At 47.0% G+C, this 20,620-nt stretch overlaps 12 non-coding genes and 2 pseudogenes across 12 annotated transcripts; all 14 read right to left on the bottom strand.

Moving 5' to 3' along the window:
- Nucleotides 1–89: 89 nt before the first annotated feature.
- Nucleotides 90–280, bottom strand: LOC142268255 (U2 spliceosomal RNA). The gene has a single exon (XR_012734005.1). It is a non-coding gene; the product is annotated as a U2 spliceosomal RNA (small nuclear RNA).
- Nucleotides 281–1,667: 1,387 nt separating this feature from the next.
- Nucleotides 1,668–1,858, bottom strand: LOC142268254 (U2 spliceosomal RNA). Its single transcript, XR_012734004.1, has one exon. It is a non-coding gene; the product is annotated as a U2 spliceosomal RNA (small nuclear RNA).
- Nucleotides 1,859–3,245: 1,387 nt separating this feature from the next.
- On the bottom strand, nt 3,246–3,436 carry LOC142268252 (U2 spliceosomal RNA). The gene has a single exon (XR_012734002.1). It is a non-coding gene; the product is annotated as a U2 spliceosomal RNA (small nuclear RNA).
- A 1,387-nt stretch (nt 3,437–4,823) lies between these two features.
- Nucleotides 4,824–5,014, bottom strand: LOC142268251 (U2 spliceosomal RNA). The gene has a single exon (XR_012734001.1). It is a non-coding gene; the product is annotated as a U2 spliceosomal RNA (small nuclear RNA).
- A 1,387-nt stretch (nt 5,015–6,401) lies between these two features.
- LOC142268238 (U2 spliceosomal RNA) lies at nt 6,402–6,597 on the bottom strand. Its single transcript, XR_012733993.1, has one exon. It is a non-coding gene; the product is annotated as a U2 spliceosomal RNA (small nuclear RNA).
- Nucleotides 6,598–7,281: 684 nt separating this feature from the next.
- Nucleotides 7,282–7,408, bottom strand: LOC142268240 (U2 spliceosomal RNA; annotated as a pseudogene).
- Nucleotides 7,409–8,795: 1,387 nt separating this feature from the next.
- Nucleotides 8,796–8,986, bottom strand: LOC142268226 (U2 spliceosomal RNA). Its single transcript, XR_012733982.1, has one exon. It is a non-coding gene; the product is annotated as a U2 spliceosomal RNA (small nuclear RNA).
- A 1,387-nt stretch (nt 8,987–10,373) lies between these two features.
- On the bottom strand, nt 10,374–10,564 carry LOC142268250 (U2 spliceosomal RNA). The gene has a single exon (XR_012734000.1). It is a non-coding gene; the product is annotated as a U2 spliceosomal RNA (small nuclear RNA).
- Nucleotides 10,565–11,951: 1,387 nt separating this feature from the next.
- LOC142268249 (U2 spliceosomal RNA) lies at nt 11,952–12,142 on the bottom strand. The gene has a single exon (XR_012733999.1). It is a non-coding gene; the product is annotated as a U2 spliceosomal RNA (small nuclear RNA).
- A 1,387-nt stretch (nt 12,143–13,529) lies between these two features.
- On the bottom strand, nt 13,530–13,722 carry LOC142268231 (U2 spliceosomal RNA). The gene has a single exon (XR_012733987.1). It is a non-coding gene; the product is annotated as a U2 spliceosomal RNA (small nuclear RNA).
- A 701-nt stretch (nt 13,723–14,423) lies between these two features.
- Nucleotides 14,424–14,565, bottom strand: LOC142268241 (U2 spliceosomal RNA; annotated as a pseudogene).
- A 1,387-nt stretch (nt 14,566–15,952) lies between these two features.
- On the bottom strand, nt 15,953–16,143 carry LOC142268248 (U2 spliceosomal RNA). The gene has a single exon (XR_012733998.1). It is a non-coding gene; the product is annotated as a U2 spliceosomal RNA (small nuclear RNA).
- Nucleotides 16,144–17,530: 1,387 nt separating this feature from the next.
- LOC142268247 (U2 spliceosomal RNA) lies at nt 17,531–17,721 on the bottom strand. Its single transcript, XR_012733997.1, has one exon. It is a non-coding gene; the product is annotated as a U2 spliceosomal RNA (small nuclear RNA).
- A 1,387-nt stretch (nt 17,722–19,108) lies between these two features.
- LOC142268246 (U2 spliceosomal RNA) lies at nt 19,109–19,299 on the bottom strand. The gene has a single exon (XR_012733996.1). It is a non-coding gene; the product is annotated as a U2 spliceosomal RNA (small nuclear RNA).
- Between the last annotated feature and the right edge of the window lie 1,321 nt (nt 19,300–20,620).

The following is a 20,620-nucleotide window of genomic DNA, read 5'->3' as shown; positions in this document are numbered from 1 at the left end:
ATATGAAGACGTATGCTTTCTTCCAATTCATTAAATCGGGCTAATATGAATCAGGTGAATTGAGTTCTGCTTTTGGAAACTGGGTTAAGAAGGGGTGCACCGTTCCTGGAGGTACTGCAATACCAGGTCAATGCGTGGAGTGGACAGAGCAAGCTCTTTTTCCATCTCCCTGTTCTAAAAATCCATTTAATATATGGTCCCCAGATAGGGGACGTATCAGATATTAAACTGATAAGAACAGATACTACACTTGATCTTAGCCAAAAGGCCGAGAAGCGATAACCAGAATTGGTTTGGGCCTCGAGTGGCACCCTGGCCTATGCCGGACACATCTTAGGGAGAGAGAGCGAGAGGGAGACAAACCCACGCCTACACAAGACATTTTGTCACCCAAGCCAACCCTTGAAAAGGCTGCTTTGCAGAGCCAAAACAAGAAGAATGGTGCGTTTTGCAGCCGCCGCCCACTGCAATGAATCTGAATAACTCCTCCTTTAGGGCGCAAGCAACTCCCCTCCCCCTTGCAGTCTTTCCAATTCACGATACAAAAAGACGGACAGGACAGGTTGCCTGACTTTCCGTCACTGCCACCCTTTGCCATCCTTACCCGTAGAAAGCCCTTTCATCATCCCCAAACCCTAATCTTTTCCCTTTCCTTCCCAGCCCCCAAACCCTGCCCTCTGTACCTTTCTCACCACCCGCTTCCCTTCTCCTGTCATCCCCCTACCACCCGGGAAAAAAAGAGATTGCCCCCTCCTTCCACTAGCCCACCCTCCCACCCAAAGAACAACTTCTTCTGCGCAGCTTGTTTTCTAGGCAGCAGCGCTATTGTGATGTCATCGGGGGGCATTGTGACAAGCCGCCAGTGTTCCGTCTCTTCATGTTGTGCACAGTTCAAACGGAAAATACATCAACAGGCAGACTACAGAAAAGCTTACTATCAAAGGTTAGAGGGGGGCTTTCTCAGAGGGCTTTTTACAGTTTTTCTATTCCCAATTAGCCGTTTAAGTGTACTTATTGAAAGTAGTAATTCTTTCATAGGCCGCCCTTTCTTAGTATTTGACGTTCCTTATATTGCGGTATGAGGCTTCGCAGTAGGTTGCAAACATTCATCACCCATGACTGTCCCCAATTGAGCTCAGAAGCTCAATGTCTATCATGACCTCTCTTTTAGAATGTCCAAGAGCAAGCAAACTATTCCTCCAGGAGAGGGCGCCAACAGACTACTAAAGAGATCATCATTACTCAAAGAAAACCCCAAAAACCAATGCATGATAGGAATAAACAGGTAACTTTCTTTGGAGTGGAAGCGGAGAGATCGCACCAGATGCCAATTCTAGATGTTATCACACCTGTGGTCACTGCAGCAGCAGGTGAATCCACTTTGTCCAAAAGGGATCTATTCCATTCAATTGCAAATGATCTAGATAAGACAGAGAACTGCAGCACGGGGACATAGCCGAGTTGGTCAGGTTGAGTGGTGATGAGTTTGCTATTTGGATGAATAAAGAAAGTCAAAAGTGTGAAAGATAAAAAACAAAAGGAGGAAGTGTGAAAAGTGAATGGGCCAAATTGAGGTGCATATGAAGACGTATGCTTTCTTCCAATTCATTAAATCGGGCTAATATGAATCAGGTGAATTGAGTTCTGCTTTTGGAAACTGGGTTAAGAAGGGGTGCACCGTTCCTGGAGGTACTGCAATACCAGGTCAATGCGTGGAGTGGACAGAGCAAGCTCTTTTTCCATCTCCCTGTTCTAAAAATCCATTTAATATATGGTCCCCAGATAGGGGACGTATCAGATATTAAACTGATAAGAACAGATACTACACTTGATCTTAGCCAAAAGGCCGAGAAGCGATAACCAGAATTGGTTTGGGCCTCGAGTGGCACCCTGGCCTATGCCGGACACATCTTAGGGAGAGAGAGCGAGAGGGAGACAAACCCACGCCTACACAAGACATTTTGTCACCCAAGCCAACCCTTGAAAAGGCTGCTTTGCAGAGCCAAAACAAGAAGAATGGTGCGTTTTGCAGCCGCCGCCCACTGCAATGAATCTGAATAACTCCTCCTTTAGGGCGCAAGCAACTCCCCTCCCCCTTGCAGTCTTTCCAATTCACGATACAAAAAGACGGACAGGACAGGTTGCCTGACTTTCCGTCACTGCCACCCTTTGCCATCCTTACCCGTAGAAAGCCCTTTCATCATCCCCAAACCCTAATCTTTTCCCTTTCCTTCCCAGCCCCCAAACCCTGCCCTCTGTACCTTTCTCACCACCCGCTTCCCTTCTCCTGTCATCCCCCTACCACCCGGGAAAAAAAGAGATTGCCCCCTCCTTCCACTAGCCCACCCTCCCACCCAAAGAACAACTTCTTCTGCGCAGCTTGTTTTCTAGGCAGCAGCGCTATTGTGATGTCATCGGGGGGCATTGTGACAAGCCGCCAGTGTTCCGTCTCTTCATGTTGTGCACAGTTCAAACGGAAAATACATCAACAGGCAGACTACAGAAAAGCTTACTATCAAAGGTTAGAGGGGGGCTTTCTCAGAGGGCTTTTTACAGTTTTTCTATTCCCAATTAGCCGTTTAAGTGTACTTATTGAAAGTAGTAATTCTTTCATAGGCCGCCCTTTCTTAGTATTTGACGTTCCTTATATTGCGGTATGAGGCTTCGCAGTAGGTTGCAAACATTCATCACCCATGACTGTCCCCAATTGAGCTCAGAAGCTCAATGTCTATCATGACCTCTCTTTTAGAATGTCCAAGAGCAAGCAAACTATTCCTCCAGGAGAGGGCGCCAACAGACTACTAAAGAGATCATCATTACTCAAAGAAAACCCCAAAAACCAATGCATGATAGGAATAAACAGGTAACTTTCTTTGGAGTGGAAGCGGAGAGATCGCACCAGATGCCAATTCTAGATGTTATCACACCTGTGGTCACTGCAGCAGCAGGTGAATCCACTTTGTCCAAAAGGGATCTATTCCATTCAATTGCAAATGATCTAGATAAGACAGAGAACTGCAGCACGGGGACATAGCCGAGTTGGTCAGGTTGAGTGGTGATGAGTTTGCTATTTGGATGAATAAAGAAAGTCAAAAGTGTGAAAGATAAAAAACAAAAGGAGGAAGTGTGAAAAGTGAATGGGCCAAATTGAGGTGCATATGAAGACGTATGCTTTCTTCCAATTCATTAAATCGGGCTAATATGAATCAGGTGAATTGAGTTCTGCTTTTGGAAACTGGGTTAAGAAGGGGTGCACCGTTCCTGGAGGTACTGCAATACCAGGTCAATGCGTGGAGTGGACAGAGCAAGCTCTTTTTCCATCTCCCTGTTCTAAAAATCCATTTAATATATGGTCCCCAGATAGGGGACGTATCAGATATTAAACTGATAAGAACAGATACTACACTTGATCTTAGCCAAAAGGCCGAGAAGCGATAACCAGAATTGGTTTGGGCCTCGAGTGGCACCCTGGCCTATGCCGGACACATCTTAGGGAGAGAGAGCGAGAGGGAGACAAACCCACGCCTACACAAGACATTTTGTCACCCAAGCCAACCCTTGAAAAGGCTGCTTTGCAGAGCCAAAACAAGAAGAATGGTGCGTTTTGCAGCCGCCGCCCACTGCAATGAATCTGAATAACTCCTCCTTTAGGGCGCAAGCAACTCCCCTCCCCCTTGCAGTCTTTCCAATTCACGATACAAAAAGACGGACAGGACAGGTTGCCTGACTTTCCGTCACTGCCACCCTTTGCCATCCTTACCCGTAGAAAGCCCTTTCATCATCCCCAAACCCTAATCTTTTCCCTTTCCTTCCCAGCCCCCAAACCCTGCCCTCTGTACCTTTCTCACCACCCGCTTCCCTTCTCCTGTCATCCCCCTACCACCCGGGAAAAAAAGAGATTGCCCCCTCCTTCCACTAGCCCACCCTCCCACCCAAAGAACAACTTCTTCTGCGCAGCTTGTTTTCTAGGCAGCAGCGCTATTGTGATGTCATCGGGGGGCATTGTGACAAGCCGCCAGTGTTCCGTCTCTTCATGTTGTGCACAGTTCAAACGGAAAATACATCAACAGGCAGACTACAGAAAAGCTTACTATCAAAGGTTAGAGGGGGGCTTTCTCAGAGGGCTTTTTACAGTTTTTCTATTCCCAATTAGCCGTTTAAGTGTACTTATTGAAAGTAGTAATTCTTTCATAGGCCGCCCTTTCTTAGTATTTGACGTTCCTTATATTGCGGTATGAGGCTTCGCAGTAGGTTGCAAACATTCATCACCCATGACTGTCCCCAATTGAGCTCAGAAGCTCAATGTCTATCATGACCTCTCTTTTAGAATGTCCAAGAGCAAGCAAACTATTCCTCCAGGAGAGGGCGCCAACAGACTACTAAAGAGATCATCATTACTCAAAGAAAACCCCAAAAACCAATGCATGATAGGAATAAACAGGTAACTTTCTTTGGAGTGGAAGCGGAGAGATCGCACCAGATGCCAATTCTAGATGTTATCACACCTGTGGTCACTGCAGCAGCAGGTGAATCCACTTTGTCCAAAAGGGATCTATTCCATTCAATTGCAAATGATCTAGATAAGACAGAGAACTGCAGCACGGGGACATAGCCGAGTTGGTCAGGTTGAGTGGTGATGAGTTTGCTATTTGGATGAATAAAGAAAGTCAAAAGTGTGAAAGATAAAAAACAAAAGGAGGAAGTGTGAAAAGTGAATGGGCCAAATTGAGGTGCATATGAAGACGTATGCTTTCTTCCAATTCATTAAATCGGGCTAATATGAATCAGGTGAATTGAGTTCTGCTTTTGGAAACTGGGTTAAGAAGGGGTGCACCGTTCCTGGAGGTACTGCAATACCAGGTCAATGCGTGGAGTGGACAGAGCAAGCTCTTTTTCCATCTCCCTGTTCTAAAAATCCATTTAATATATGGTCCCCAGATAGGGGACGTATCAGATATTAAACTGATAAGAACAGATACTACACTTGATCTTAGCCAAAAGGCCGAGAAGCGATAACCAGAATTGGTTTGGGCCTCGAGTGGCACCCTGGCCTATGCCGGACACATCTTAGGGAGAGAGAGCGAGAGGGAGACAAACCCACGCCTACACAAGACATTTTGTCACCCAAGCCAACCCTTGAAAAGGCTGCTTTGCAGAGCCAAAACAAGAAGAATGGTGCGTTTTGCAGCCGCCGCCCACTGCAATGAATCTGAATAACTCCTCCTTTAGGGCGCAAGCAACTCCCCTCCCCCTTGCAGTCTTTCCAATTCACGATACAAAAAGACGGACAGGACAGGTTGCCTGACTTTCCGTCACTGCCACCCTTTGCCATCCTTACCCGTAGAAAGCCCTTTCATCATCCCCAAACCCTAATCTTTTCCCTTTCCTTCCCAGCCCCCAAACCCTGCCCTCTGTACCTTTCTCACCACCCGCTTCCCTTCTCCTGTCATCCCCCTACCACCCGGGAAAAAAAGAGATTGCCCCCTCCTTCCACTAGCCCACCCTCCCACCCAAAGAACAACTTCTTCTGCGCAGCTTGTTTTCTAGGCAGCAGCGCTATTGTGATGTCATCGGGGGGCATTGTGACAAGCCGCCAGTGTTCCGTCTCTTCATGTTGTGCACAGTTCAAACGGAAAATACATCAACAGGCAGACTACAGAAAAGCTTACTATCAAAGGTTAGAGGGGGGCTTTCTCAGAGGGCTTTTTACAGTTTTTCTATTCCCAATTAGCCGTTTAAGTGTACTTATTGAAAGTAGTAATTCTTTCATAGGCCGCCCTTTCTTAGTATTTGACGTTCCTTATATTGCGGTATGAGGCTTCGCAGTAGGTTGCAAACATTCATCACCCATGACTGTCCCCAATTGAGCTCAGAAGCTCAATGTCTATCATGACCTCTCTTTTAGAATGTCCAAGAGCAAGCAAACTATTCCTCCAGGAGAGGGCGCCAACAGACTACTAAAGAGATCATCATTACTCAAAGAAAACCCCAAAAACCAATGCATGATAGGAATAAACAGGTAACTTTCTTTGGAGTGGAAGCGGAGAGATCGCACCAGATGCCAATTCTAGATGTTATCACACCTGTGGTCACTGCAGCAGCAGGTGAATCCACTTTGTCCAAAAGGGATCTATTCCATTCAATTGCAAATGATCTAGATAAGACAGAGAACTGCAGCACGGGGACATAGCCGAGTTGGTCAGGTTGAGTGGTGATGAGTTTGCTATTTGGATGAATAAAGAAAGTCAAAAGTGTGAAAGATAAAAAACAAAAGGAGGAAGTGTGAAAAGTGAATGGGCCAAATTGAGGTGCATATGAAGACGTATGCTTTCTTCCAATTCATTAAATCGGGCTAATATGAATCAGGTGAATTGAGTTCTGCTTTTGGAAACTGGGTTAAGAAGGGGTGCACCGTTCCTGGAGGTACTGCAATACCAGGTCAATGCGTGGAGTGGACAGAGCAAGCTCTTTTTCCATCTCCCTGTTCTAAAAATCCATTTAATATATGGTCCCCAGATAGGGGACGTATCAGATATTAAACTGATAAGAACAGATTTTGATTTAATGAAGCTTTCCAAAGCACCGCAAAAAATGCATGACCGAAGTCACACCAAAAACAGTGCAAAGGCTAGGATTCGTGTGGACCCCTCCGTGAGGAGAGGGTCCCCAAAAATCATCCCCGTCCCTCCGAGCCAGAAGGCCACAGCAAGGGTCAGGGATCTTCGGTGCTCCCCCAAGCCGAAGCCTGGTTGAGCCTTGTCGTTGCTCCCAGCGTCCACCCAGGCATCTTACCCAAGTGGAGTAGAGAGCTACTAGTTGTTGGTTTCGCAGCCGAAACTGCCCGGACCGTCAACCGGTGTTGGTTTCTCAGCCCAAGGCTAACCGGACCTCCAACCGGGTGTTGGTTTCTCAGCCGAAGCTGACCCGGACCTCCAACCGGGTGTTGGTTTCTCAGCCGAAGCTGACCCGGACCTCCAACCGGGTGTTGGTTTCTCAGCCGAAGCTGACCCGGACCTCCAACCGGGTGTTGGTTTCTCAGCCCAAAGCTGAACGGACCTCCGACCATGATTATAAAAATTTCCCTTCCTAGCCAGAAGGCCGGGATAGAGCAATATGCTCAGAAAGTATGAAAGGGCAAGGTACGGTGTGCTACAGAGCCCAAGGCTCGCCGGGGTCCCAAGCCAGCAAGCTCAGACTCACTCCAGGGTCGTCAGTCCTGGGGCACATTGCACCATAGCCCCCACACTTACTCAGTCTAATAGCCTCGATCCTGGTAGGGCCATGTTTTCCTCTAGATGAATATACTATACATCAAGAGTACTAGCAAGAGCAACCTTCCAGTGTGCATTGCATCTGCCGAGCCTCACAGATACTACACTTGATCTTAGCCAAAAGGCCGAGAAGCGATAACCAGAATTGGTTTGGGCCTCGAGTGGCACCCTGGCCTATGCCGGACACATCTTAGGGAGAGAGAGCGAGAGGGAGACAAACCCACGCCTACACAAGACATTTTGTCACCCAAGCCAACCCTTGAAAAGGCTGCTTTGCAGAGCCAAAACAAGAAGAATGGTGCGTTTTGCAGCCGCCGCCCACTGCAATGAATCTGAATAACTCCTCCTTTAGGGCGCAAGCAACTCCCCTCCCCCTTGCAGTCTTTCCAATTCACGATACAAAAAGACGGACAGGACAGGTTGCCTGACTTTCCGTCACTGCCACCCTTTGCCATCCTTACCCGTAGAAAGCCCTTTCATCATCCCCAAACCCTAATCTTTTCCCTTTCCTTCCCAGCCCCCAAACCCTGCCCTCTGTACCTTTCTCACCACCCGCTTCCCTTCTCCTGTCATCCCCCTACCACCCGGGAAAAAAAGAGATTGCCCCCTCCTTCCACTAGCCCACCCTCCCACCCAAAGAACAACTTCTTCTGCGCAGCTTGTTTTCTAGGCAGCAGCGCTATTGTGATGTCATCGGGGGGCATTGTGACAAGCCGCCAGTGTTCCGTCTCTTCATGTTGTGCACAGTTCAAACGGAAAATACATCAACAGGCAGACTACAGAAAAGCTTACTATCAAAGGTTAGAGGGGGGCTTTCTCAGAGGGCTTTTTACAGTTTTTCTATTCCCAATTAGCCGTTTAAGTGTACTTATTGAAAGTAGTAATTCTTTCATAGGCCGCCCTTTCTTAGTATTTGACGTTCCTTATATTGCGGTATGAGGCTTCGCAGTAGGTTGCAAACATTCATCACCCATGACTGTCCCCAATTGAGCTCAGAAGCTCAATGTCTATCATGACCTCTCTTTTAGAATGTCCAAGAGCAAGCAAACTATTCCTCCAGGAGAGGGCGCCAACAGACTACTAAAGAGATCATCATTACTCAAAGAAAACCCCAAAAACCAATGCATGATAGGAATAAACAGGTAACTTTCTTTGGAGTGGAAGCGGAGAGATCGCACCAGATGCCAATTCTAGATGTTATCACACCTGTGGTCACTGCAGCAGCAGGTGAATCCACTTTGTCCAAAAGGGATCTATTCCATTCAATTGCAAATGATCTAGATAAGACAGAGAACTGCAGCACGGGGACATAGCCGAGTTGGTCAGGTTGAGTGGTGATGAGTTTGCTATTTGGATGAATAAAGAAAGTCAAAAGTGTGAAAGATAAAAAACAAAAGGAGGAAGTGTGAAAAGTGAATGGGCCAAATTGAGGTGCATATGAAGACGTATGCTTTCTTCCAATTCATTAAATCGGGCTAATATGAATCAGGTGAATTGAGTTCTGCTTTTGGAAACTGGGTTAAGAAGGGGTGCACCGTTCCTGGAGGTACTGCAATACCAGGTCAATGCGTGGAGTGGACAGAGCAAGCTCTTTTTCCATCTCCCTGTTCTAAAAATCCATTTAATATATGGTCCCCAGATAGGGGATGTATCAGATATTAAACTGATAAGAACAGATACTACACTTGATCTTAGCCAAAAGGCCGAGAAGCGATAACCAGAATTGGTTTGGGCCTCGAGTGGCACCCTGGCCTATGCCGGACACATCTTAGGGAGAGAGAGCGAGAGGGAGACAAACCCACGCCTACACAAGACATTTTGTCACCCAAGCCAACCCTTGAAAAGGCTGCTTTGCAGAGCCAAAACAAGAAGAATGGTGCGTTTTGCAGCCGCCGCCCACTGCAATGAATCTGAATAACTCCTCCTTTAGGGCGCAAGCAACTCCCCTCCCCCTTGCAGTCTTTCCAATTCACGATACAAAAAGACGGACAGGACAGGTTGCCTGACTTTCCGTCACTGCCACCCTTTGCCATCCTTACCCGTAGAAAGCCCTTTCATCATCCCCAAACCCTAATCTTTTCCCTTTCCTTCCCAGCCCCCAAACCCTGCCCTCTGTACCTTTCTCACCACCCGCTTCCCTTCTCCTGTCATCCCCCTACCACCCGGGAAAAAAAGAGATTGCCCCCTCCTTCCACTAGCCCACCCTCCCACCCAAAGAACAACTTCTTCTGCGCAGCTTGTTTTCTAGGCAGCAGCGCTATTGTGATGTCATCGGGGGGCATTGTGACAAGCCGCCAGTGTTCCGTCTCTTCATGTTGTGCACAGTTCAAACGGAAAATACATCAACAGGCAGACTACAGAAAAGCTTACTATCAAAGGTTAGAGGGGGGCTTTCTCAGAGGGCTTTTTACAGTTTTTCTATTCCCAATTAGCCGTTTAAGTGTACTTATTGAAAGTAGTAATTCTTTCATAGGCCGCCCTTTCTTAGTATTTGACGTTCCTTATATTGCGGTATGAGGCTTCGCAGTAGGTTGCAAACATTCATCACCCATGACTGTCCCCAATTGAGCTCAGAAGCTCAATGTCTATCATGACCTCTCTTTTAGAATGTCCAAGAGCAAGCAAACTATTCCTCCAGGAGAGGGCGCCAACAGACTACTAAAGAGATCATCATTACTCAAAGAAAACCCCAAAAACCAATGCATGATAGGAATAAACAGGTAACTTTCTTTGGAGTGGAAGCGGAGAGATCGCACCAGATGCCAATTCTAGATGTTATCACACCTGTGGTCACTGCAGCAGCAGGTGAATCCACTTTGTCCAAAAGGGATCTATTCCATTCAATTGCAAATGATCTAGATAAGACAGAGAACTGCAGCACGGGGACATAGCCGAGTTGGTCAGGTTGAGTGGTGATGAGTTTGCTATTTGGATGAATAAAGAAAGTCAAAAGTGTGAAAGATAAAAAACAAAAGGAGGAAGTGTGAAAAGTGAATGGGCCAAATTGAGGTGCATATGAAGACGTATGCTTTCTTCCAATTCATTAAATCGGGCTAATATGAATCAGGTGAATTGAGTTCTGCTTTTGGAAACTGGGTTAAGAAGGGGTGCACCGTTCCTGGAGGTACTGCAATACCAGGTCAATGCGTGGAGTGGACAGAGCAAGCTCTTTTTCCATCTCCCTGTTCTAAAAATCCATTTAATATATGGTCCCCAGATAGGGGACGTATCAGATATTAAACTGATAAGAACAGATACTACACTTGATCTTAGCCAAAAGGCCGAGAAGCGATAACCAGAATTGGTTTGGGCCTCGAGTGGCACCCTGGCCTATGCCGGACACATCTTAGGGAGAGAGAGCGAGAGGGAGACAAACCCACGCCTACACAAGACATTTTGTCACCCAAGCCAACCCTTGAAAAGGCTGCTTTGCAGAGCCAAAACAAGAAGAATGGTGCGTTTTGCAGCCGCCGCCCACTGCAATGAATCTGAATAACTCCTCCTTTAGGGCGCAAGCAACTCCCCTCCCCCTTGCAGTCTTTCCAATTCACGATACAAAAAGACGGACAGGACAGGTTGCCTGACTTTCCGTCACTGCCACCCTTTGCCATCCTTACCCGTAGAAAGCCCTTTCATCATCCCCAAACCCTAATCTTTTCCCTTTCCTTCCCAGCCCCCAAACCCTGCCCTCTGTACCTTTCTCACCACCCGCTTCCCTTCTCCTGTCATCCCCCTACCACCCGGGAAAAAAAGAGATTGCCCCCTCCTTCCACTAGCCCACCCTCCCACCCAAAGAACAACTTCTTCTGCGCAGCTTGTTTTCTAGGCAGCAGCGCTATTGTGATGTCATCGGGGGGCATTGTGACAAGCCGCCAGTGTTCCGTCTCTTCATGTTGTGCACAGTTCAAACGGAAAATACATCAACAGGCAGACTACAGAAAAGCTTACTATCAAAGGTTAGAGGGGGGCTTTCTCAGAGGGCTTTTTACAGTTTTTCTATTCCCAATTAGCCGTTTAAGTGTACTTATTGAAAGTAGTAATTCTTTCATAGGCCGCCCTTTCTTAGTATTTGACGTTCCTTATATTGCGGTATGAGGCTTCGCAGTAGGTTGCAAACATTCATCACCCATGACTGTCCCCAATTGAGCTCAGAAGCTCAATGTCTATCATGACCTCTCTTTTAGAATGTCCAAGAGCAAGCAAACTATTCCTCCAGGAGAGGGCGCCAACAGACTACTAAAGAGATCATCATTACTCAAAGAAAACCCCAAAAACCAATGCATGATAGGAATAAACAGGTAACTTTCTTTGGAGTGGAAGCGGAGAGATCGCACCAGATGCCAATTCTAGATGTTATCACACCTGTGGTCACTGCAGCAGCAGGTGAATCCACTTTGTCCAAAAGGGATCTATTCCATTCAATTGCAAATGATCTAGATAAGACAGAGAACTGCAGCACGGGGACATAGCCGAGTTGGTCAGGTTGAGTGGTGATGAGTTTGCTATTTGGATGAATAAAGAAAGTCAAAAGTGTGAAAGATAAAAAACAAAAGGAGGAAGTGTGAAAAGTGAATGGGCCAAATTGAGGTGCATATGAAGACGTATGCTTTCTTCCAATTCATTAAATCGGGCTAATATGAATCAGGTGAATTGAGTTCTGCTTTTGGAAACTGGGTTAAGAAGGGGTGCACCGTTCCTGGAGGTACTGCAATACCAGGTCAATGCGTGGAGTGGACAGAGCAAGCTCTTTTTCCATCTCCCTGTTCTAAAAATCCATTTAATATATGGTCCCCAGATAGGGGACGTATCAGATATTAAACTGATAAGAACAGATACTACACTTGATCTTAGCCAAAAGGCCGAGAAGCGATAACCAGAATTGGTTTGGGCCTCGAGTGGCACCCTGGCCTATGCCGGACACATCTTAGGGAGAGAGAGCGAGAGGGAGACAAACCCACGCCTACACAAGACATTTTGTCACCCAAGCCAACCCTTGAAAAGGCTGCTTTGCAGAGCCAAAACAAGAAGAATGGTGCGTTTTGCAGCCGCCGCCCACTGCAATGAATCTGAATAACTCCTCCTTTAGGGCGCAAGCAACTCCCCTCCCCCTTGCAGTCTTTCCAATTCACGATACAAAAAGACGGACAGGACAGGTTGCCTGACTTTCCGTCACTGCCACCCTTTGCCATCCTTACCCGTAGAAAGCCCTTTCATCATCCCCAAACCCTAATCTTTTCCCTTTCCTTCCCAGCCCCCAAACCCTGCCCTCTGTACCTTTCTCACCACCCGCTTCCCTTCTCCTGTCATCCCCCTACCACCCGGGAAAAAAAGAGATTGCCCCCTCCTTCCACTAGCCCACCCTCCCACCCAAAGAACAACTTCTTCTGCGCAGCTTGTTTTCTAGGCAGCAGCGCTATTGTGATGTCATCGGGGGGCATTGTGACAAGCCGCCAGTGTTCCGTCTCTTCATGTTGTGCACAGTTCAAACGGAAAACACATCAACAGGCAGACTACAGAAAAGCTTACTATCAAAGGTTAGAGGGGGGCTTTCTCAGAGGGCTTTTTACAGTTTTTCTATTCCCAATTAGCCGTTTAAGTGTACTTATTGAAAGTAGTAATTCTTTCATAGGCCGCCCTTTCTTAGTATTTGACGTTCCTTATATTGCGGTATGAGGCTTCGCAGTAGGTTGCAAACATTCATCACCCATGACTGTCCCCAATTGAGCTCAGAAGCTCAATGTCTATCATGACCTCTCTTTTAGAATGTCCAAGAGCAAGCAAACTATTCCTCCAGGAGAGGGCGCCAACAGACTACTAAAGAGATCATCATTACTCAAAGAAAACCCCAAAAACCAATGCATGATAGGAATAAACAGGTAACTTTCTTTGGAGTGGAAGCGGAGAGATCGCACCAGATGCCAATTCTAGATGTTATCACACCTGTGGTCACTGCAGCAGCAGGTGAATCCACTTTGTCCAAAAGGGATCTATTCCATTCAATTGCAAATGATCTAGATAAGACAGAGAACTGCAGCACGGGGACATAGCCGAGTTGGTCAGGTTGAGTGGTGATGAGTTTGCTATTTGGATGAATAAAGAAAGTCAAAAGTGTGAAAGATAAAAAACAAAAGGAGGAAGTGTGAAAAGTGAATGGGCCAAATTGAGGTGCATATGAAGACGTATGCTTTCTTCCAATTCATTAAATCGGGCTAATATGAATCAGGTGAATTGAGTTCTGCTTTTGGAAACTGGGTTAAGAAGGGGTGCACCGTTCCTGGAGGTACTGCAATACCAGGTCAATGCGTGGAGTGGACAGAGCAAGCTCTTTTTCCATCTCCCTGTTCTAAAAATCCATTTAATATATGGTCCCCAGATAGGGGACGTATCAGATATTAAACTGATAAGAACAGATTTTTGATTTAATGAAGCTTTCCAAAGCACCGCAAAAAATGCATGACCGAAGTCACACCAAAAACAGTGCAAAGGCTAGGATTCGTGTGGACCCCTCCGTGAGGAGAGGGTCCCCAAAAATCAACCCCGTCCCTCCGAGCCAGAAGGCCACAGCAAGGGTCAGGGATCTTCGGTGCTCCCCCAAGCCGAAGCCTGGTTGAGCCTTGTCGTTGCTCCCAGCGTCCACCCAGGCATCTTACCCAAGTGGAGTAGAGAGCTACTAGTTGTTGGTTTCGCAGCCGAAACTGCCCGGACCGTCAACCGGTGTTGGTTTCTCAGCCCAAGGCTAACCGGACCTCCAACCGGGTGTTGGTTTCTCAGCCGAAGCTGACCCGGACCTCCAACCGGGTGTTGGTTTCTCAGCCGAAGCTGACCCGGACCTCCAACCGGGTGTTGGTTTCTCAGCCGAAGCTGACCCGGACCTCCAACCGGGTGTTGGTTTCTCAGCCCAAAGCTGAACGGACCTCCGACCATGATTATAAAAATTTCCCTTCCTAGCCAGAAGGCCGGGATAGAGCAATATGCTCAGAAAGTATGAAAGGGCAAGGTACGGTGTGCTACAGAGCCCAAGGCTTGCCGGGGTCCAAAGCCAGCAAGCTCAGACTCACTCCAGGGTCGTCAATCCTGGGGCACATTGCACCATAGCCCCCACACTTACTCAGTCTAATAGCCTCGATCCTGGTAGGACCATGGTTTCCTCTAGATGGATATACTATCCTCCCAAAGTACTAACAAGCGCAACCTTCCAGTGTGCATTGCATCATTGTACTAAGGTGGCCGGAGCCTTAAACCACCTTTTCGAACGATACTACACTTGATCTTAGCCAAAAGGCCGAGAAGCGATAACCAGAATTGGTTTGGGCCTCGAGTGGCACCCTGGCCTATGCCGGACACATCTTAGGGAGAGAGAGCGAGAGGGAGACAAACCCACGCCTACACAAGACATTTTGTCACCCAAGCCAACCCTTGAAAAGGCTGCTTTGCAGAGCCAAAACAAGAAGAATGGTGCGTTTTGCAGCCGCCGCCCACTGCAATGAATCTGAATAACTCCTCCTTTAGGGCGCAAGCAACTCCCCTCCCCCTTGCAGTCTTTCCAATTCACGATACAAAAAGACGGACAGGACAGGTTGCCTGACTTTCCGTCACTGCCACCCTTTGCCATCCTTACCCGTAGAAAGCCCTTTCATCATCCCCAAACCCTAATCTTTTCCCTTTCCTTCCCAGCCCCCAAACCCTGCCCTCTGTACCTTTCTCACCACCCGCTTCCCTTCTCCTGTCATCCCCCTACCACCCGGGAAAAAAAGAGATTGCCCCCTCCTTCCACTAGCCCACCCTCCCACCCAAAGAACAACTTCTTCTGCGCAGCTTGTTTTCTAGGCAGCAGCGCTATTGTGATGTCATCGGGGGGCATTGTGACAAGCCGCCAGTGTTCCGTCTCTTCATGTTGTGCACAGTTCAAACGGAAAATACATCAACAGGCAGACTACAGAAAAGCTTACTATCAAAGGTTAGAGGGGGGCTTTCTCAGAGGGCTTTTTACAGTTTTTCTATTCCCAATTAGCCGTTTAAGTGTACTTATTGAAAGTAGTAATTCTTTCATAGGCCGCCCTTTCTTAGTATTTGACGTTCCTTATATTGCGGTATGAGGCTTCGCAGTAGGTTGCAAACATTCATCACCCATGACTGTCCCCAATTGAGCTCAGAAGCTCAATGTCTATCATGACCTCTCTTTTAGAATGTCCAAGAGCAAGCAAACTATTCCTCCAGGAGAGGGCGCCAACAGACTACTAAAGAGATCATCATTACTCAAAGAAAACCCCAAAAACCAATGCATGATAGGAATAAACAGGTAACTTTCTTTGGAGTGGAAGCGGAGAGATCGCACCAGATGCCAATTCTAGATGTTATCACACCTGTGGTCACTGCAGCAGCAGGTGAATCCACTTTGTCCAAAAGGGATCTATTCCATTCAATTGCAAATGATCTAGATAAGACAGAGAACTGCAGCACGGGGACATAGCCGAGTTGGTCAGGTTGAGTGGTGATGAGTTTGCTATTTGGATGAATAAAGAAAGTCAAAAGTGTGAAAGATAAAAAACAAAAGGAGGAAGTGTGAAAAGTGAATGGGCCAAATTGAGGTGCATATGAAGACGTATGCTTTCTTCCAATTCATTAAATCGGGCTAATATGAATCAGGTGAATTGAGTTCTGCTTTTGGAAACTGGGTTAAGAAGGGGTGCACCGTTCCTGGAGGTACTGCAATACCAGGTCAATGCGTGGAGTGGACAGAGCAAGCTCTTTTTCCATCTCCCTGTTCTAAAAATCCATTTAATATATGGTCCCCAGATAGGGGACGTATCAGATATTAAACTGATAAGAACAGATACTACACTTGATCTTAGCCAAAAGGCCGAGAAGCGATAACCAGAATTGGTTTGGGCCTCGAGTGGCACCCTGGCCTATGCCGGACACATCTTAGGGAGAGAGAGCGAGAGGGAGACAAACCCACGCCTACACAAGACATTTTGTCACCCAAGCCAACCCTTGAAAAGGCTGCTTTGCAGAGCCAAAACAAGAAGAATGGTGCGTTTTGCAGCCGCCGCCCACTGCAATGAATCTGAATAACTCCTCCTTTAGGGCGCAAGCAACTCCCCTCCCCCTTGCAGTCTTTCCAATTCACGATACAAAAAGACGGACAGGACAGGTTGCCTGACTTTCCGTCACTGCCACCCTTTGCCATCCTTACCCGTAGAAAGCCCTTTCATCATCCCCAAACCCTAATCTTTTCCCTTTCCTTCCCAGCCCCCAAACCCTGCCCTCTGTACCTTTCTCACCACCCGCTTCCCTTCTCCTGTCATCCCCCTACCACCCGGGAAAAAAAGAGATTGCCCCCTCCTTCCACTAGCCCACCCTCCCACCCAAAGAACAACTTCTTCTGCGCAGCTTGTTTTCTAGGCAGCAGCGCTATTGTGATGTCATCGGGGGGCATTGTGACAAGCCGCCAGTGTTCCGTCTCTTCATGTTGTGCACAGTTCAAACGGAAAATACATCAACAGGCAGACTACAGAAAAGCTTACTATCAAAGGTTAGAGGGGGGCTTTCTCAGAGGGCTTTTTACAGTTTTTCTATTCCCAATTAGCCGTTTAAGTGTACTTATTGAAAGTAGTAATTCTTTCATAGGCCGCCCTTTCTTAGTATTTGACGTTCCTTATATTGCGGTATGAGGCTTCGCAGTAGGTTGCAAACATTCATCACCCATGACTGTCCCCAATTGAGCTCAGAAGCTCAATGTCTATCATGACCTCTCTTTTAGAATGTCCAAGAGCAAGCAAACTATTCCTCCAGGAGAGGGCGCCAACAGACTACTAAAGAGATCATCATTACTCAAAGAAAACCCCAAAAACCAATGCATGATAGGAATAAACAGGTAACTTTCTTTGGAGTGGAAGCGGAGAGATCGCACCAGATGCCAATTCTAGATGTTATCACACCTGTGGTCACTGCAGCAGCAGGTGAATCCACTTTGTCCAAAAGGGATCTATTCCATTCAATTGCAAATGATCTAGATAAGACAGAGAACTGCAGCACGGGGACATAGCCGAGTTGGTCAGGTTGAGTGGTGATGAGTTTGCTATTTGGATGAATAAAGAAAGTCAAAAGTGTGAAAGATAAAAAACAAAAGGAGGAAGTGTGAAAAGTGAATGGGCCAAATTGAGGTGCATATGAAGACGTATGCTTTCTTCCAATTCATTAAATCGGGCTAATATGAATCAGGTGAATTGAGTTCTGCTTTTGGAAACTGGGTTAAGAAGGGGTGCACCGTTCCTGGAGGTACTGCAATACCAGGTCAATGCGTGGAGTGGACAGAGCAAGCTCTTTTTCCATCTCCCTGTTCTAAAAATCCATTTAATATATGGTCCCCAGATAGGGGACGTATCAGATATTAAACTGATAAGAACAGATACTACACTTGATCTTAGCCAAAAGGCCGAGAAGCGATAACCAGAATTGGTTTGGGCCTCGAGTGGCACCCTGGCCTATGCCGGACACATCTTAGGGAGAGAGAGCGAGAGGGAGACAAACCCACGCCTACACAAGACATTTTGTCACCCAAGCCAACCCTTGAAAAGGCTGCTTTGCAGAGCCAAAACAAGAAGAATGGTGCGTTTTGCAGCCGCCGCCCACTGCAATGAATCTGAATAACTCCTCCTTTAGGGCGCAAGCAACTCCCCTCCCCCTTGCAGTCTTTCCAATTCACGATACAAAAAGACGGACAGGACAGGTTGCCTGACTTTCCGTCACTGCCACCCTTTGCCATCCTTACCCGTAGAAAGCCCTTTCATCATCCCCAAACCCTAATCTTTTCCCTTTCCTTCCCAGCCCCCAAACCCTGCCCTCTGTACCTTTCTCACCACCCGCTTCCCTTCTCCTGTCATCCCCCTACCACCCGGGAAAAAAAGAGATTGCCCCCTCCTTCCACTAGCCCACCCTCCCACCCAAAGAACAACTTCTTCTGCGCAGCTTGTTTTCTAGGCAGCAGCGCTATTGTGATGTCATCGGGGGGCATTGTGACAAGCCGCCAGTGTTCCGTCTCTTCATGTTGTGCACAGTTCAAACGGAAAATACATCAACAGGCAGACTACAGAAAAGCTTACTATCAAAGGTTAGAGGGGGGCTTTCTCAGAGGGCTTTTTACAGTTTTTCTATTCCCAATTAGCCGTTTAAGTGTACTTATTGAAAGTAGTAATTCTTTCATAGGCCGCCCTTTCTTAGTATTTGACGTTCCTTATATTGCGGTATGAGGCTTCGCAGTAGGTTGCAAACATTCATCACCCATGACTGTCCCCAATTGAGCTCAGAAGCTCAATGTCTATCATGACCTCTCTTTTAGAATGTCCAAGAGCAAGCAAACTATTCCTCCAGGAGAGGGCGCCAACAGACTACTAAAGAGATCATCATTACTCAAAGAAAACCCCAAAAACCAATGCATGATAGGAATAAACAGGTAACTTTCTTTGGAGTGGAAGCGGAGAGATCGCACCAGATGCCAATTCTAGATGTTATCACACCTGTGGTCACTGCAGCAGCAGGTGAATCCACTTTGTCCAAAAGGGATCTATTCCATTCAATTGCAAATGATCTAGATAAGACAGAGAACTGCAGCACGGGGACATAGCCGAGTTGGTCAGGTTGAGTGGTGATGAGTTTGCTATTTGGATGAATAAAGAAAGTCAAAAGTGTGAAAGATAAAAAACAAAAGGAGGAAGTGTGAAAAGTGAATGGGCCAAATTGAGGTGCATATGAAGACGTATGCTTTCTTCCAATTCATTAAATCGGGCTAATATGAATCAGGTGAATTGAGTTCTGCTTTTGGAAACTGGGTTAAGAAGGGGTGCACCGTTCCTGGAGGTACTGCAATACCAGGTCAATGCGTGGAGTGGACAGAGCAAGCTCTTTTTCCATCTCCCTGTTCTAAAAATCCATTTAATATATGGTCCCCAGATAGGGGACGTATCAGATATTAAACTGATAAGAACAGATACTACACTTGATCTTAGCCAAAAGGCCGAGAAGCGATAACCAGAATTGGTTTGGGCCTCGAGTGGCACCCTGGCCTATGCCGGACACATCTTAGGGAGAGAGAGCGAGAGGGAGACAAACCCACGCCTACACAAGACATTTTGTCACCCAAGCCAACCCTTGAAAAGGCTGCTTTGCAGAGCCAAAACAAGAAGAATGGTGCGTTTTGCAGCCGCCGCCCACTGCAATGAATCTGAATAACTCCTCCTTTAGGGCGCAAGCAACTCCCCTCCCCCTTGCAGTCTTTCCAATTCACGATACAAAAAGACGGACAGGACAGGTTGCCTGACTTTCCGTCACTGCCACCCTTTGCCATCCTTACCCGTAGAAAGCCCTTTCATCATCCCCAAACCCTAATCTTTTCCCTTTCCTTCCCAGCCCCCAAACCCTGCCCTCTGTACCTTTCTCACCACCCGCTTCCCTTCTCCTGTCATCCCCCTACCACCCGGGAAAAAAAGAGATTGCCCCCTCCTTCCACTAGCCCACCCTCCCACCCAAAGAACAACTTCTTCTGCGCAGCTTGTTTTCTAGGCAGCAGCGCTATTGTGATGTCATCGGGGGGCATTGTGACAAGCCGCCAGTGTTCCGTCTCTTCATGTTGTGCACAGTTCAAACGGAAAATACATCAACAGGCAGACTACAGAAAAGCTTACTATCAAAGGTTAGAGGGGGGCTTTCTCAGAGGGCTTTTTACAGTTTTTCTATTCCCAATTAGCCGTTTAAGTGTACTTATTGAAAGTAGTAATTCTTTCATAGGCCGCCCTTTCTTAGTATTTGACGTTCCTTATATTGCGGTATGAGGCTTCGCAGTAGGTTGCAAACATTCATCACCCATGACTGTCCCCAATTGAGCTCAGAAGCTCAATGTCTATCATGACCTCTCTTTTAGAATGTCCAAGAGCAAGCAAACTATTCCTCCAGGAGAGGGCGCCAACAGACTACTAAAGAGATCATCATTACTCAAAGAAAACCCCAAAAACCAATGCATGATAGGAATAAACAGGTAACTTTCTTTGGAGTGGAAGCGGAGAGATCGCACCAGATGCCAATTCTAGATGTTATCACACCTGTGGTCACTGCAGCAGCAGGTGAATCCACTTTGTCCAAAAGGGATCTATTCCATTCAATTGCAAATGATCTAGATAAGACAGAGAACTGCAGCACGGGGACATAGCCGAGTTGGTCAGGTTGAGTGGTGATGAGTTTGCTATTTGGATGAATAAAGAAAGTCAAAAGTGTGAAAGATAAAAAACAAAAGGAGGAAGTGTGAAAAGTGAATGGGCCAAATTGAGGTGCATATGAAGACGTATGCTTTCTTC

Source organism: Anomaloglossus baeobatrachus, unplaced genomic scaffold (genome assembly GCF_048569485.1).
Source record: "Anomaloglossus baeobatrachus isolate aAnoBae1 unplaced genomic scaffold, aAnoBae1.hap1 Scaffold_2994, whole genome shotgun sequence".
Lineage (NCBI taxonomy): Eukaryota > Metazoa > Chordata > Amphibia > Anura > Aromobatidae > Anomaloglossus > Anomaloglossus baeobatrachus.
Note: the sequence above shows the minus strand (reverse complement) of the source record. Positions and strands in the feature narration are given on the sequence as shown.